This window comes from Stegodyphus dumicola, chromosome 5 (assembly GCF_044657685.1).
Source record: "Stegodyphus dumicola isolate Sdum_Otavi_A_Nest chromosome 5, ASM4465768v1".
Taxonomy (NCBI): domain Eukaryota; kingdom Metazoa; phylum Arthropoda; class Arachnida; order Araneae; family Eresidae; genus Stegodyphus; species Stegodyphus dumicola.
Window position 1 is genome coordinate 150,739,288 of NC_140772.1, and position 13,498 is coordinate 150,752,785.

Genomic DNA, 13,498 nt, shown 5'->3' on the forward strand with positions numbered 1-13,498 from the left:
TCAACATCAAAAGTGCAAAACTTTTAAAATCAGCATAGCAGTATACGTTTAGAATTCTTGACGTAGCGTTAAGCGTTAGCATACATTTTCCATTTTTTTTCAGTCTTTTCTCAGTTCATCATATCGATGTTCAGTTTTCTTACTAAGATGGATTTATAAAACTTTTTTGTCTTTGTATTATTAACTTTTTGTGTGTTTACTTTATTTATTAAATATGTTCTTGGAGCTTACGCCACATAAAATTCCATTCAACAGCAAAATCACAAATTTTTAAAAAATCGGATGCGGGCACCACATGACTCTTTTGAACGGCTTATTAAATTATACACATTTTTTAATGTCTTTCATTTAAATTTATTTCCTCGAATTTCACTACAAATATATTTCTCATTCAATTATTTCATTTTTTACTTTGCGGCACGGCAAAAATATATAAAATTTCAAAAGATCTCCATTAAAAATTGAAAAATATAGAAAAGGTATAGTAAGTTTAAAAAATTTACATTTAAAATTAGAGTTTCTACACAAAAAGAAGTAATTAATAAATTTTTAAAGCGTGACATACTTGAAGAAGCTAGCTAAACATTTGGAACAACTAACTGTTGGGAAACTTAGCTGTAAAAGAAGAGGGGAGTATAAATGTTAATAAGCAGACTTGTGAGAAAACAATGAGAAAGCATCTGATATACGATCTGATGAAGCTTCGACATCCGCTGATGGAACTGTTCAAATATTGCTTTTTATTTCAATGAACATCTTCGGCCACAATTTGATTTGTACGGTTAATTGTGTTTATTTCAAAGATATTTAAATTTTTTATAGCTTGTGGTAAAAAGAGAAGCAGTATAGCTGCGTCTTAGCGGTAACAGAAGCGGAAGCAAAGTGTACAGTTATTTAGTACAGAAGCTTATTAAGAGAAAGGTTTCAGTTCAAGTTCCAAATTTGCAACGTCATCATCTTTGTGTAAGTTATGTGATATGGATCGTTTTAGAAATGGCGGCAATGTACGAATAGATATTTCTGTTTTTAGAAAAGAGAGGTAAAATACCCAAATTAAAATGAGGAATTAAGACACTGTTGCTAATTTAAGTTATAATTTTGATTTATATATTTTTATAATAGGTAAGATAAAAATATGAAAAACAAAATTATAACTTGAATTAGCAATAGCTCTTTAATTCCTCATTTTAATTTGGGTATTTTCTTTCTCTATTTAAAAATAGTAATAACTATTTCTAGACTGCGTCATTTATAGATCACTCAGTCATATGTCTAACATAAGGAAGACGACGTAGATTATTTCCAACTTGAACCGAAACCTTTCTCTTAATAAGCTCCCATATTGGATAACTATGCACTTTGCTTCAGCTTCTGTTACCTTAGGGCGCTGCCACGCTGCTTCTCTTTCACCGCAAATCTATCATAAATGCGAATGTTCTGGAAATAGACACGATTAAAATGCAAGTGAATTGTGACCGCAAATGTCAATTGAAATAAAAATGAATATTTAATCTGCCTCGGCTTCCAAGTTGGCACTACATTATGAATCAACATCTCAATACCTACGCTATCAATATATCTGCAACATCACTATATTTCTCTCTCTCTCTCTCTATATATATATATATATATGCACTCTTTTTCAAAAAAATCGAAGCACTATGAAGGAAGTGGATATTTTTGATGAAACTGAATATGTGTATAGCTCATACACAGATAATAAAATGATTAAAACATCAAGGTCGTAGTACCTGTTCACGGCTTACAGTCACCCACTCAATGTTCAAATTAGAAGTTGGTCGAACCGCCTCTGCCGGCAATGCATGCTTGAATTCGTCGAGGCAAGAAGTGGTAGATGTTCCTAATGTCATCCGGTATTCATCAGTTGTCGCTCCAGATCTGCGATATTTTGTGGTGCCTGAATCTGACGGCCTACTATGCCCAGACATGATCGTTTGGTTAAAGATCTGGTGACCTTGCTGGCCAAGAAAGAGTATCAACCGCACGGAGACAATCCAGAGATATGCAAGAGGTATGTGGTCTGGCATTACCTTGTTGAAAAATGGCCCCAGAATGACTTGCCATGAAAGGTAATGCAACCGGCCTCAACGATAATATCGTTGAGCTGTTGAAGATGTACGGAGGATGGCTAAAGATGACTTGTTGCCATAAGAAATAGCGCCCCACACCATCACACCATAGGGGTTAGGGTTGTATGCCTTTGTAAAACAAAGGCTGATTGAGACCGCTGGCCCCGTCCTCTCCAGCCACGAAAACAGTGGTCATCTGTTTCAAGAGTGAAGCGGGATTCATCGCTGAACACTATACGATGCCAGTCATCATGATCGGCTGCGACACTACTCCAGATGACTCCGCCGATGTTGTGGGGTCAAAGGCGAACGTCTTAAGGCCTCTGTGAGCGTCACACCGCCTCAGACAAGCGCCGTGAGATTTGTGGACGGTATCACGGGAGGTATAGATGTGGCAGGTAGTGCGTTGAATAGTCGAAGATGATACCGTTGGGGCAGTTCGGGTTTCGCGATCAATCATCCTATCTTTCATCGCATTTGTGCTCCTTGGCCTTCCAGAGCCTTCATTTCGCCGGCAATTTCCTTGTAGCAACCATAGCTGCCAACATCTTTGCACAGCAGTGTCTCTGTACGCTGCAGGTGGCGGCCTATTGCTCGGTATGACCACCCAGCTTCACTCAATCCTACGATGCGACCACTTTCGAAGTCGTTTAAGTTGTCTGTAAGGTCTTCGATATCGTCGTAATGGCATCTTTATCTGCCATTACGACGATATCGAATTATCTTTGTGGAATTACAATGGCAGTAAAAAAAAAAGATGAATTTTCCGCCTTTGTTACTGGTTTTATACTTTGCGAATTGCATACTAGAGATGCGCGCTATGATCGCATTTCCTGTTCATTTGCCTTGAAACTTTGATCATTTGCATGTTCTATCAAGATGTTTTTGCGTACCAAATTTCGTCACGATCGCAAAAGTCCTTCTTGGTGCTTCGATTTTTTTTTCCAAAAGAGTGTATTTCGTAAAATAATTAAATAATAATATGATGTTGAATGACAAGCTTAGCCAATGATTTTAAATCTTTATTTCCTTAAAAATATATAACATCAGCCTTCTTTCCCGTCGGCACAAAGCAAGTCGCCTAATTGTTTTGTAATGAATTATTTCATTATCATTCAGATTTTCGTGATGAATTATTTCATAGTTTCCGTGTATCATTATACCGCCCTCTTTCCACAGCAGCAAGATTTGTAGCATGGTAGTTCTGTAACTACAGATATTTTGACAAGAGTTGCTGATACATAATATTATCATTTTACTGTTTATTAATGGAACACTAATAATAATGGCAATCGTGTGAAAAAAATACAGTGATTAATAGAACAAAGGTTTTTGTCATTTCATTTTTCATAAAACTCTGAAGTGGGGAAAAGCGTTTGCAGAATAATAATTTAGCTAAATTTGGCAATATCATAAACATTAACGCACTAAATTTTATTGCTTTTTACAAGTTATAGCCAATTTCAATAGCAGAAAGAGGCGCCAATAAAAATAGCCCCGATAATATGTTGACAGGACAGTTCTAGAGAAACGAAAATTAAAATGACTATAGAATATGTTGAAAGTAATGGCCAATTGTCTTTTCACGTTTACCAACTCTGCTCAGCGGATTATATAAGCCGATCTCAACTTGTTTAGTGAAATAAATGTAATCGCGAAACGAATATTCTGCAACAGTTTTTGAGAATGATAGTATTAGTGGGTTAAACGTATAACTGCAGAATTGTACGCTTAGAGCTTAGGTAACCTGAATGGCCAACTAACTTGGAACAATCCCTTGTGGTCTATACTGACAACTCTGTCATACGATGAACACTTCATGAAAACTGTTCGTAAACTCCTTATTCATGAAATGATTCACTAATAGGTTGTGATTTTAAAGGTTTCTGTGTTCCTGTTCTAAGCTAAGGTTAAAAAATTTCTTTTTTCCCAAACAATTTGATTAGTGACAGGAAGGCATATTAAGATTTAAGCAAAAATATATAATTTATATTTTGTCTACTTAAATTTCATGAAAACACAAGTTAGCAAGTGTTTTGTAAACACTTTTTAATTTTAAACGTGACACAAAAACAATCGAAAAATAAATCAGACAAGCTAGCAACTCCTAATTATCCAATTTTTGAAATCTCTCAGCATACGAGGTGTGACATGGGGGGAAAAACTAGACTGGTTCAATAAATCATTTACAGAATCAGTTCTCCGTGACAATATCACCTTCAAAGTAGTTCCCTTCAGCATTCACACTCTTCTGCATTCGGTAACATGTAATCGAACATGCAATCCATTGTTGGTAACAGTTTTGGAACGAGATTTTTGGAAGGTCCTTCAGGAGATTCTCCGTTTTTGCCTGTACCTCTTCAGTTGCGATAAAATGGCTTCCGTTTTAAGCAAGAGTTAATTTTAGGAAATAAAAAAAGAGTGGCAGGGAGCCAAATCAGGTGAATAAGGAGGATACCCCATCACAGTAACGTTTTTGCTGGTCAGAAACTGCTTGACAGATAGGGGCTGTGTGAGCGGGTGAGTTGTCCTGGTGCAACAACCGTCCATCACTCCACAACTACGGACGTCTTCCCTAATTGTTTCAAGAAGTCTTTTTAGTACTTCAGTGTAGTAGTGTTGATTAACAGTTTGACCATTGGGAAATAAGTCAATCATTACAATTCCATTAATGTCGAAGAAAACAATTAACATTGCCTCGAATTTTGATTTTGACATGCGTGCTTTGTCCCCCCCCCTTGAAAACTGCTTATGCCATTCAAGCACACGTGCACGAGACAAAGTTTTATCTCCATAAGCCTCAGTTATCATTTGAAATCTTTTCGTGGTTGATTTCTAAAGTTTCACACGAAACTTTATGTTGATTCACTGTTCGGTTTTTACATTAGACATAAAGAAAAGTAATAAAAACTTATGCTTTTGCATAAAGTATAAATTTATAAAATCAAATTAGTCTGTATTGCCAGTTTTTGTGTTTCATTAAAAAAAGATATTACTTTATGTTATCATGAAGCGTAATTAAGACCGATGTATGGATAGGGTACATGCTGTCAACCTAAAAGGTTGTATGACTGAATATTTTTTCAATCAATTCTGACATAACTATCTACCCGACAATAAGTGTGATAGTAACTACTTAAATATTTTAACTTGATTTTTTAACTAATATTTGCTCGTAGAAAGAAGTTTAAATGGAATGTTTTGTTTTATCTTATGCAGTCAATTGAATTCAATGATTAGAGAGAAGGAAATAGACTTCGAATTATTCATATTAAATGTCCCAGAAACCCATTTAGATTATAAGGTATTTCTCCCGCCTTCGTGGGGTAGTGGTCTGCACGCTGGGCGCGTATTCCAGAGGTCCGTGGTTCGATTCCCGGCGAGAGCGTTGCTCATTTTTCATCTCTCTTGCTTCCAAATAAGATAATTTTAAAATCCAGATTAGTGAGTTTTCTTTTCTATAAGCATATACTAATGTATATGAGAAAATTTTACTTTGTACGCTTATACAAAATATTACTCCAGAAATAATTACAGCGTTAAAATAATGTTTTATTTTTAAAAACGGAAATAAAAAACTGATTTTTTTTTTTTTTTTTTTTTTTTTTTTTGTGGGTGAGGAAGCAAAACGGAATAAGAAAGTTACTTTCATTTGCCTGAAAGCATTTCCATGTCAGTTAAATGAAAATAGTGAAATTACATTTTTATTTATGTCGGCCTTGAAACTAAACATGTAATTCTGCTTGTAGTTTTCTCTTTTAAATTAAAAAAGGAAGTTATCTTTTTTATTTGTGTAAAACAAACCGGATAACCTGTTTCTGATGAACTAAGCCATCATTCCTTTGTTGATATTAAATAGTAATACTCTGTAATTAAATAGAATAAATTTATGTAAAAATATTAATAATAAAATTAGCTTTTTATTTCCTTGCACGAAGAAGCATTGTAATCACCAAAATTTTAGGGTACCATATTTCAGCAAAAATATCCATTTTCACCGCTATTGAATGAAATTTAACGATGGTTTTGCCTGACATCTGTACTTAAGGGCAGAATAAAGGACTTGCTTTTCCAAAACGGGTTGCAAAAATGATTTTAAATGGATTTCAGAAGAGATTTTTTTGTGATGTCTGTACGTACGTATGTATCACACATAACTCAAAAACGAGTTGCCTCAGAACGTTGAAATCTTGTATATAGGACTGTTATAACATGTAGATGTGAAACTACCATTTTGGTTGCAATCGGCTGTACAAAAAGTACACACACACACACACACACACACACACATATATATATATATATAGGTGGGATTATAATCGGATGACGGATGACGCGACAAGCTGTGAGAATTCCTAAAATTAAAAAAAAGGCGTAAAATTAAACATTCTTTTTATACTCAATCATATATTTTGAGCACACTGCTTCATGTAACATTATTGTGGGATGGCTTCGTTCATTATAATCGGATGACGCGACAAGCTGTGAGAATAAATCTTTGATTTTTCCGATGATAGAAGGCAGACGATACCGCCATTAAGACGATGACGCGACTGAAAGATGTTTGCTTATAAAATACGATTCCTTCTCTTCATTTGTAAATAATCTCATCTATTTCCTTCTACGTATGTAATTACTTTGTAGTTTGTAGCAACTATTCATGTTTCATTAAATATTCAAGTTTTACATAAATCGGACTAGTTTATTAGCCCCTAGACAGCCACATCGGAAGTAAGTTTACAAACATCATATTCCTAGACAGTAAATACCGATTCTACAGATTTGGGCGCTCAGGCCGCGATGAGCCTAGAAAGAAGCATGATGAATATTACAAAAGAAGAGAAGTAAGTTTTGTTTCGATTATTTCCACATTGTTACTTCTAAGAATAGTGTTCTATGATATTGTGAATTAAGATGACTACCTTAAATTCTATTCCTAGAATTTCAAATTCTTTAAAGACTGGGCCTACTAAGTCAATTAAACTTTTACATCAAATTGTGTTTGGAACTTTGGGTGATCGAAAAAATAGAGCTAGATTGCGTAACGTTTGTGGTTTTCTATCTGATTTTAATATTGAAGAAACAAAACAAAAATTACTTAAAACTCTTACTGCAAATGATTTTATTTCTGTGTGTAATTTGTTACATCTTAATTATGATTCAAATCCTGATGAAAACTGTGATTTAATATTGAATAATCTTTGTGATTTTAAGCTTTTAAAATCCGAAAGTGATGACGATGATGAGTTATCTGAAAACGAAAGTGTTTATGATTCTGATAAAATTGATGATATTAATTCTGTTCGGTCAGAATCACCTCCCATAAATAACTCAGTCGATGAAAACATTATAATGCCTAGCAATATTTCCCTACATTTTCGTGATATCTTAGAAACTGTTTCTGAATTTAATGGCACTGATACATATCCAGTTGAATCCTTCATTGGTGATTTAGAAGAATATTTTAAATTATTTAAGTTATCGGAATTACAGAAAATTGTGTTTGCTAAAAAATTGCTTACTGGTTCTGCTAAAGTATTTATTAGGTCTTTGAAGGGTATAATATCATGGGACAAATTAAAAGAAAATCTTTTATCTGAATTTGGTTCTAAAATAAACAGTGCACAACTTCATAATTTGTTACAAAAACGACACTTAACACCTGGTGAATCACTTTCCGAATATTTAATTGCCATACGTGAAATAGCCAGTCGCGGTTCTGTTGATGATTCATCAATTCTTGATCATATAATCAATGGGATACCAGATCAGAGTAGTAACAAAATTGTTTTGTATGGGTGTAAAACTATTTCTGAATTCAAAGAGAAATGAAAAATTTATGAGAAAATTCGCGTTACAGATACGAAAAATAAGGGTTATTCAAGTACTAACATACAAAATAAAACACGCGCTGTACCTAGTAAGATTAAAGAGCCAAGGTGTTATAATTGTGGAAGTTTAGGCCATAAATCGAATTTCTGTAACAATAAGAGTAAAAGATTTAAGTGTTTTAAATGCGATTTGTTTGGACACAAAGCCGTAGATTGTTCGAAACATCATCTACAAATATCCAAGAGGCCGCCAAAGATGTAGATGTAGATGATTGTTCGAAACATCATCTACAAATATCCAAGAGGCCGCCAAAGCTGTAACTCCGGACAGACTTGTCAGAAAGAAATGCATAAAACTGTTAATTTGGGTAATTTGCAAATTGATGCTTTAATAGATACTGGTAGTCAAGTAACGCTAATCCGAGAAGATATACATAAGAAGATAGGTTCTCCTGAACTTAAGTCGGCAGATCTACAGTTAACGGAATTTGGCAACAAACCTATAGAGAGATTTGAAGGTGAATTCCAAATTGATGGTTCTTCATTTAGATCAAATAATTGTGTTATCGCAGAAAACAAGAAATCTGGGAATGATTCTGAAGAGCAAAAAAATGCTTATTGCAATGGAAATGGTTCTGAAGAAGGATTTGAAAAAGTTGTTAATTATGTTTTTTTACTTCCAAAACCAGAAACTGATCCTTTTAGTATAGTTCCTGTTACAGTACAAAATGTGATCAAACTGGACACTTCATCTACAATCAAAGCAAGTGGCGTTGATTCCCTGATTGTGAATTCTGATGATGTCCCGAGTGATGCAGACTCTGCTGTAAATGAAAATGATGCTATTAAAGATGAATTAGTGCAAAAAGGAAACTCAAGCACAATACAGTTAGCTCTGAAGCCAACGAGGAGAAACGCCACTACAGAAGGAGATTCTGAAGAGAAGCATTTTCCCGAAGAAGGGTCATTTGCTAAAGATGATGAATCAAATGCGAAGCTTACTAGAACAATTTCAGTCAAATACCTTGCAATAGAGAAGCAAAAGAAGCCACTGGAGACGAAGAAACTACAGAGACCACCGAAGAAGAAGAAGAGAAGATTGAAAAGCAGAAGTCAGTCAGAAAACCTGATCACAACGACGCTGATACGGAAAGCAAAGACGGAACAAAAGAAAGTAAAGAAGGTGAGAAAAAAAGAAGCCAAAATGCAGATTCAGAAGATCCAGGAAGAAATTGAAAATCTTTGATAATGAAATACCGATTTTGATGATTCCTGATTTAGACGTTTTCCCCGACTAGACAAGTTTCTCTCGATTTGACTAATGGACTATTGTTTTAAAGACGTGAACTAACTTAAGAAGACTGAATATGATGTCTAAAGATGAAATGTATGAAGGAAGACGGCTTAAAAAAGATGATTTTGAGAAGACGCATACGAATGACGGATCTTGAAGATATCTAAGACGCATTCAGAAGACGTATCCAGACGATATCTAAGACGTATTCAGACGATGTTTAAGAAGACGTAAATACGAAGACGAATCCAGACGAATTGTTCCAGACAGCATAAAAGGAAGACGTGTTTGGGAAATAGGTGCATTCAGATAGACTGTTAAAGATGAACGAATGTTGAAGAAGTGCTAACGCCGTTATTTCTGAGGATGTTAAGATGATAAGGGAAGATGGCTGAAATAAACCATTTAGGGCGACTTTTCCCTCAATAGTAACTAAAAACTTTTTTTTTGTTTTTTTAAATTTTATTTTTTCAGATCCCTAGATGCGATGGTGGTGCTACGAGAATGCGAGGCCGCATTCCATCAGGATGGACGAGCAGTTGTGGGATGGCATCGTTCATTATAATCGGATGACGCGACAAGCTGTGAGAATAAATCTTTTCCTTTTTCGATGATGGAAGTCAGACGATTCCGCCATTAAGACGATGACGCGACTGAAAGATGTTTACATGTAAAAGACAGTCGATTCTCTTCATCTGTATATATCATCTATGTAAATTCATCTTTTTACACATGTAATCATTTTGTAGTCTGTAGCAACTATTTATGTTTCATTAAATATTCGAGTTATTCATAAGTCGAATTAGTCATTTCAAGCCCCTAGACAGCCACATCGGAAGTAAGTTTACAAGCATCACATTCCTAGACAGTAAGTACCGATTCTACATATATATCCACTCTGTTACTCGGTTCGATGAGCTCAGTCTTTTTTATTTTTATATGTTAATAAATTGTGCATTTTTTTGGTTTAAAAATGATTGAATTATGTTGTTCTTATCTGCCGGTTTTTATGCTTTTAGCTTTTAGTTAATCTGCATGCAATAGTTGTATAATTACAAGTAATTGAAAAGTTGTTCAAGTGCTGCTAAGCCTAATTTTTACATTTGAAACTTAGCAGAATAGTGAATTAAGTCATTTTGCTCACCAACTTCAGTGTCTTTTTGCCGAGTGGGACTAAAAGTCAACTTTCAGTTTTGTGGATCGAAAAATCTGTCTTCCTGCCCGCTGTCTGAATCCTTTGTTTTTGCGTAGACACTCTAATTTTAATTATAAAAATTGTTTTTTATTGTTTTAACTGCATTAGGTGTTTTCTTTTTTCTTTTAATAAAGATATTTTGAAGTTTTATGTATTTTTGCCTTGCCGCGAAATGATAACTGAATTAATTGAATGAGAAATATATCGCTAATGAAATTGGAGGAAATAAATTTATATGAAATGCAGCAAAAAGTACGTATAATTTAATATTTCGTACAAGGAAGTCATGTTGTGTAAACATCAGACTTTTTATTGTAGTATTTATATTAGCGAAAAAAAATTAAAACTGAATGAGTAAATTAACAAAAGCTGATTGTTCCTTAATTCAGAAATAATAATAACAGGCAGATTTCAGTGGTGTGAAATAACTTAAGCTCATCTTCTAACGGCTAACCACAGTAAATAACTGAACACTTGAAACATTACTGTCCTTTACACTTTAACTATTCATAAAAAACTCAGCTCAAATATAAAATCAAACAGGAACATTTTAGCCACTCCGTGTGCTTTTTTACAAACTTAAAATAGTAACATAAACTGAAAAGCGTTTATTTCGCCCAAAAATTTTCAAATTTTGGCGTCCCCGAATCCACCTGAGAACGATTTTTTTTTCAGTGACGTATGTACACTGCGAAAAAAAAAGGGGGGGACACTTACAGGGACGAATGGACGTTTTTCATGTCTCGGTAGCGCGACTTAGGATATATATATTAGATTTATATAGCATGACTCTAATGTAGGTATTTTGACACAAAATTGGACTTTTTCTGAGATGACATGCCTATTTTTTTACATATTTCAATTCTACGACTCAAATTATGCCAAATTGACAAATTTTGTGAAAATCGCACGAGTGGTTTTTAAAAAATTAGCTCTCAAATTTTAGATGCTCAATGTTAATTGAATTTGATATATATTTATTAATATTTCTTTTTTATTACACTTAATTGATTCCTTCTTCCAGAATTCGAAATTTAAATTCATTCCAAATAAAATTCGCGCAATTTTATGATTTATTTTTTTAATAATTTTTATAAATTTTTCGAAAAAAATTTTAATTATAAAATTTATACGATCATCTTAAAGTCGATGTATTTCTAAGCACACCTTCAAAAATTAGAGTTTCTTATTCAAACTTTACTAGGATATACGTGAATTTACATATTGGCGCGTTTTGAAATTTAGCACATTTATTACTAGCCGCTACGCGGCCGGCCTTCGTTTGGCTTTTAAATGTACCCGAAAAATGCCTAAAGGGAATACCGGACATTAAATTTAAAAAGTGAACAAAATTTTACTCTGCAGAACAAAGTTATCAGACAAAATGAGAATGTATTAGATTTAAAAAAAATACAGTGAAATAAGCAATCTCTCTAAATACAAATATTAATTATCCCAATAAATAAATTAACCAGCTTCATGCTGCCTTCTCTCGACAAATGTCCAGTATCCAAGAGAAACATTAAATTTAAAAATAAATAAAAAAAATCTGAAATGTTTCAGATTTTAAATTACGTCCAAAGGGGTTTTTTTTAACGTTTTGTGTGTTATCTTTATTTATTAAACATAATGTTCTTTACACTTAAATCATAAAATTCAGTTCAATAGCAATGTCGCAAAATAATTTTAAAATGAACTTATCTTTGAGATTTCCGATACACACTTCCGCGCACTGGAGATAAAAAATGTTTCTCCCCGCCGTTTAGAGCGCTGCGATTGCTCACTTTTAAATCGTTGAGTTTGTTACTCAAAATTCGTTAAATATTTTACAAAATATGAAATCCATAATAAAACAATTCCAAATTTCAAATTTGGTCTTCCACATGCCCATATTCGTAAGAGGATAACGTCATTCAAAATTCGATGGCGCTATGTACCGTTGTTTTATCACAATGCAAGAAATATACATATATTTATGCAGAGTTTTCATTACTGAATTTCTTCAAATATAATGCAGGACTCTAATATTTGGTGTCAACAGCTTGAAAAGTGAAACGGACATTTATAGTGATTCAACGCAAAATCGCAAAGCGAAAACAATAGTCTTTCAGGGACAAAGCCCCTTTGGACTAATGAGAATGTATTACATTAAAAAAAATTACAGTGAAATAAGCAATATCTCTAAATACAAATATTAATTATCCCAATAAATAAATTAACCAATTTCTTGCTGCCTTCTCTCGACAAACGTCCAGTATCCAAGAGAAACATTAAATTTAGAAACTGCACACAATTATCGCCCTCATTTTTCCGAGTGGCAACTGTGCTGATATCAGCAACAATGGCAACAGTGATATATCAGCAACAATTTCAATCAGCCATTATTGCTGATAAAATGAGAGAGAGTTATCGATTTGATGCGATTTTATGAAAAAAACATTAAAAAAAAATCACTTGAGGTTCACTGGCTCTTGTCTAGATGTACCTATGTATCAAATTTCGTAGCCCTGGATCTATTAGCTTATGCGCAGCACGAACGAAAAACACACAAAGACGGCCAGATAAACTCTTTTTTTTTCATTATACATAGAGATAAGCGATAATAACGCCAAATGTGGTTTCCTCACTTTTGTTAAAATTATTTGGAATAATGAAAGATGACTCTTTTTCCTCTCGTTTACAATGAATAAAAAAGGAAAGGAAAATAGGTTGCTATAAATTAATAAGTTCGCCAAGTTAATTATTCTTGGCGAAAACTGAAAAAAAAATATGCCAAGATAAACTTTGGAATTTCTCCGTAAGTTTCGCACCAAATATAAAATTTAGCATTAAGCATAATTCGAGTCGTAGATACGAAATATGAAAAAAATTGCATGTTGTTTCAGAAAAAAAGCGATTTTGTGTCAAAATACCTATACTAGAACAGTGCTATATGCAAATCTAGTATATATCCTAAGTCGCGCTTTCGAGACATGAAAAACGCAATTTGAATTTCGTCAATCGGCCCAATAGAACGGGAGGTATAGAACTGTCTCCTTTCCTCTTCCTTCAGTTACGTACTAACAGAATAATGAACTCTTTTCAAAAC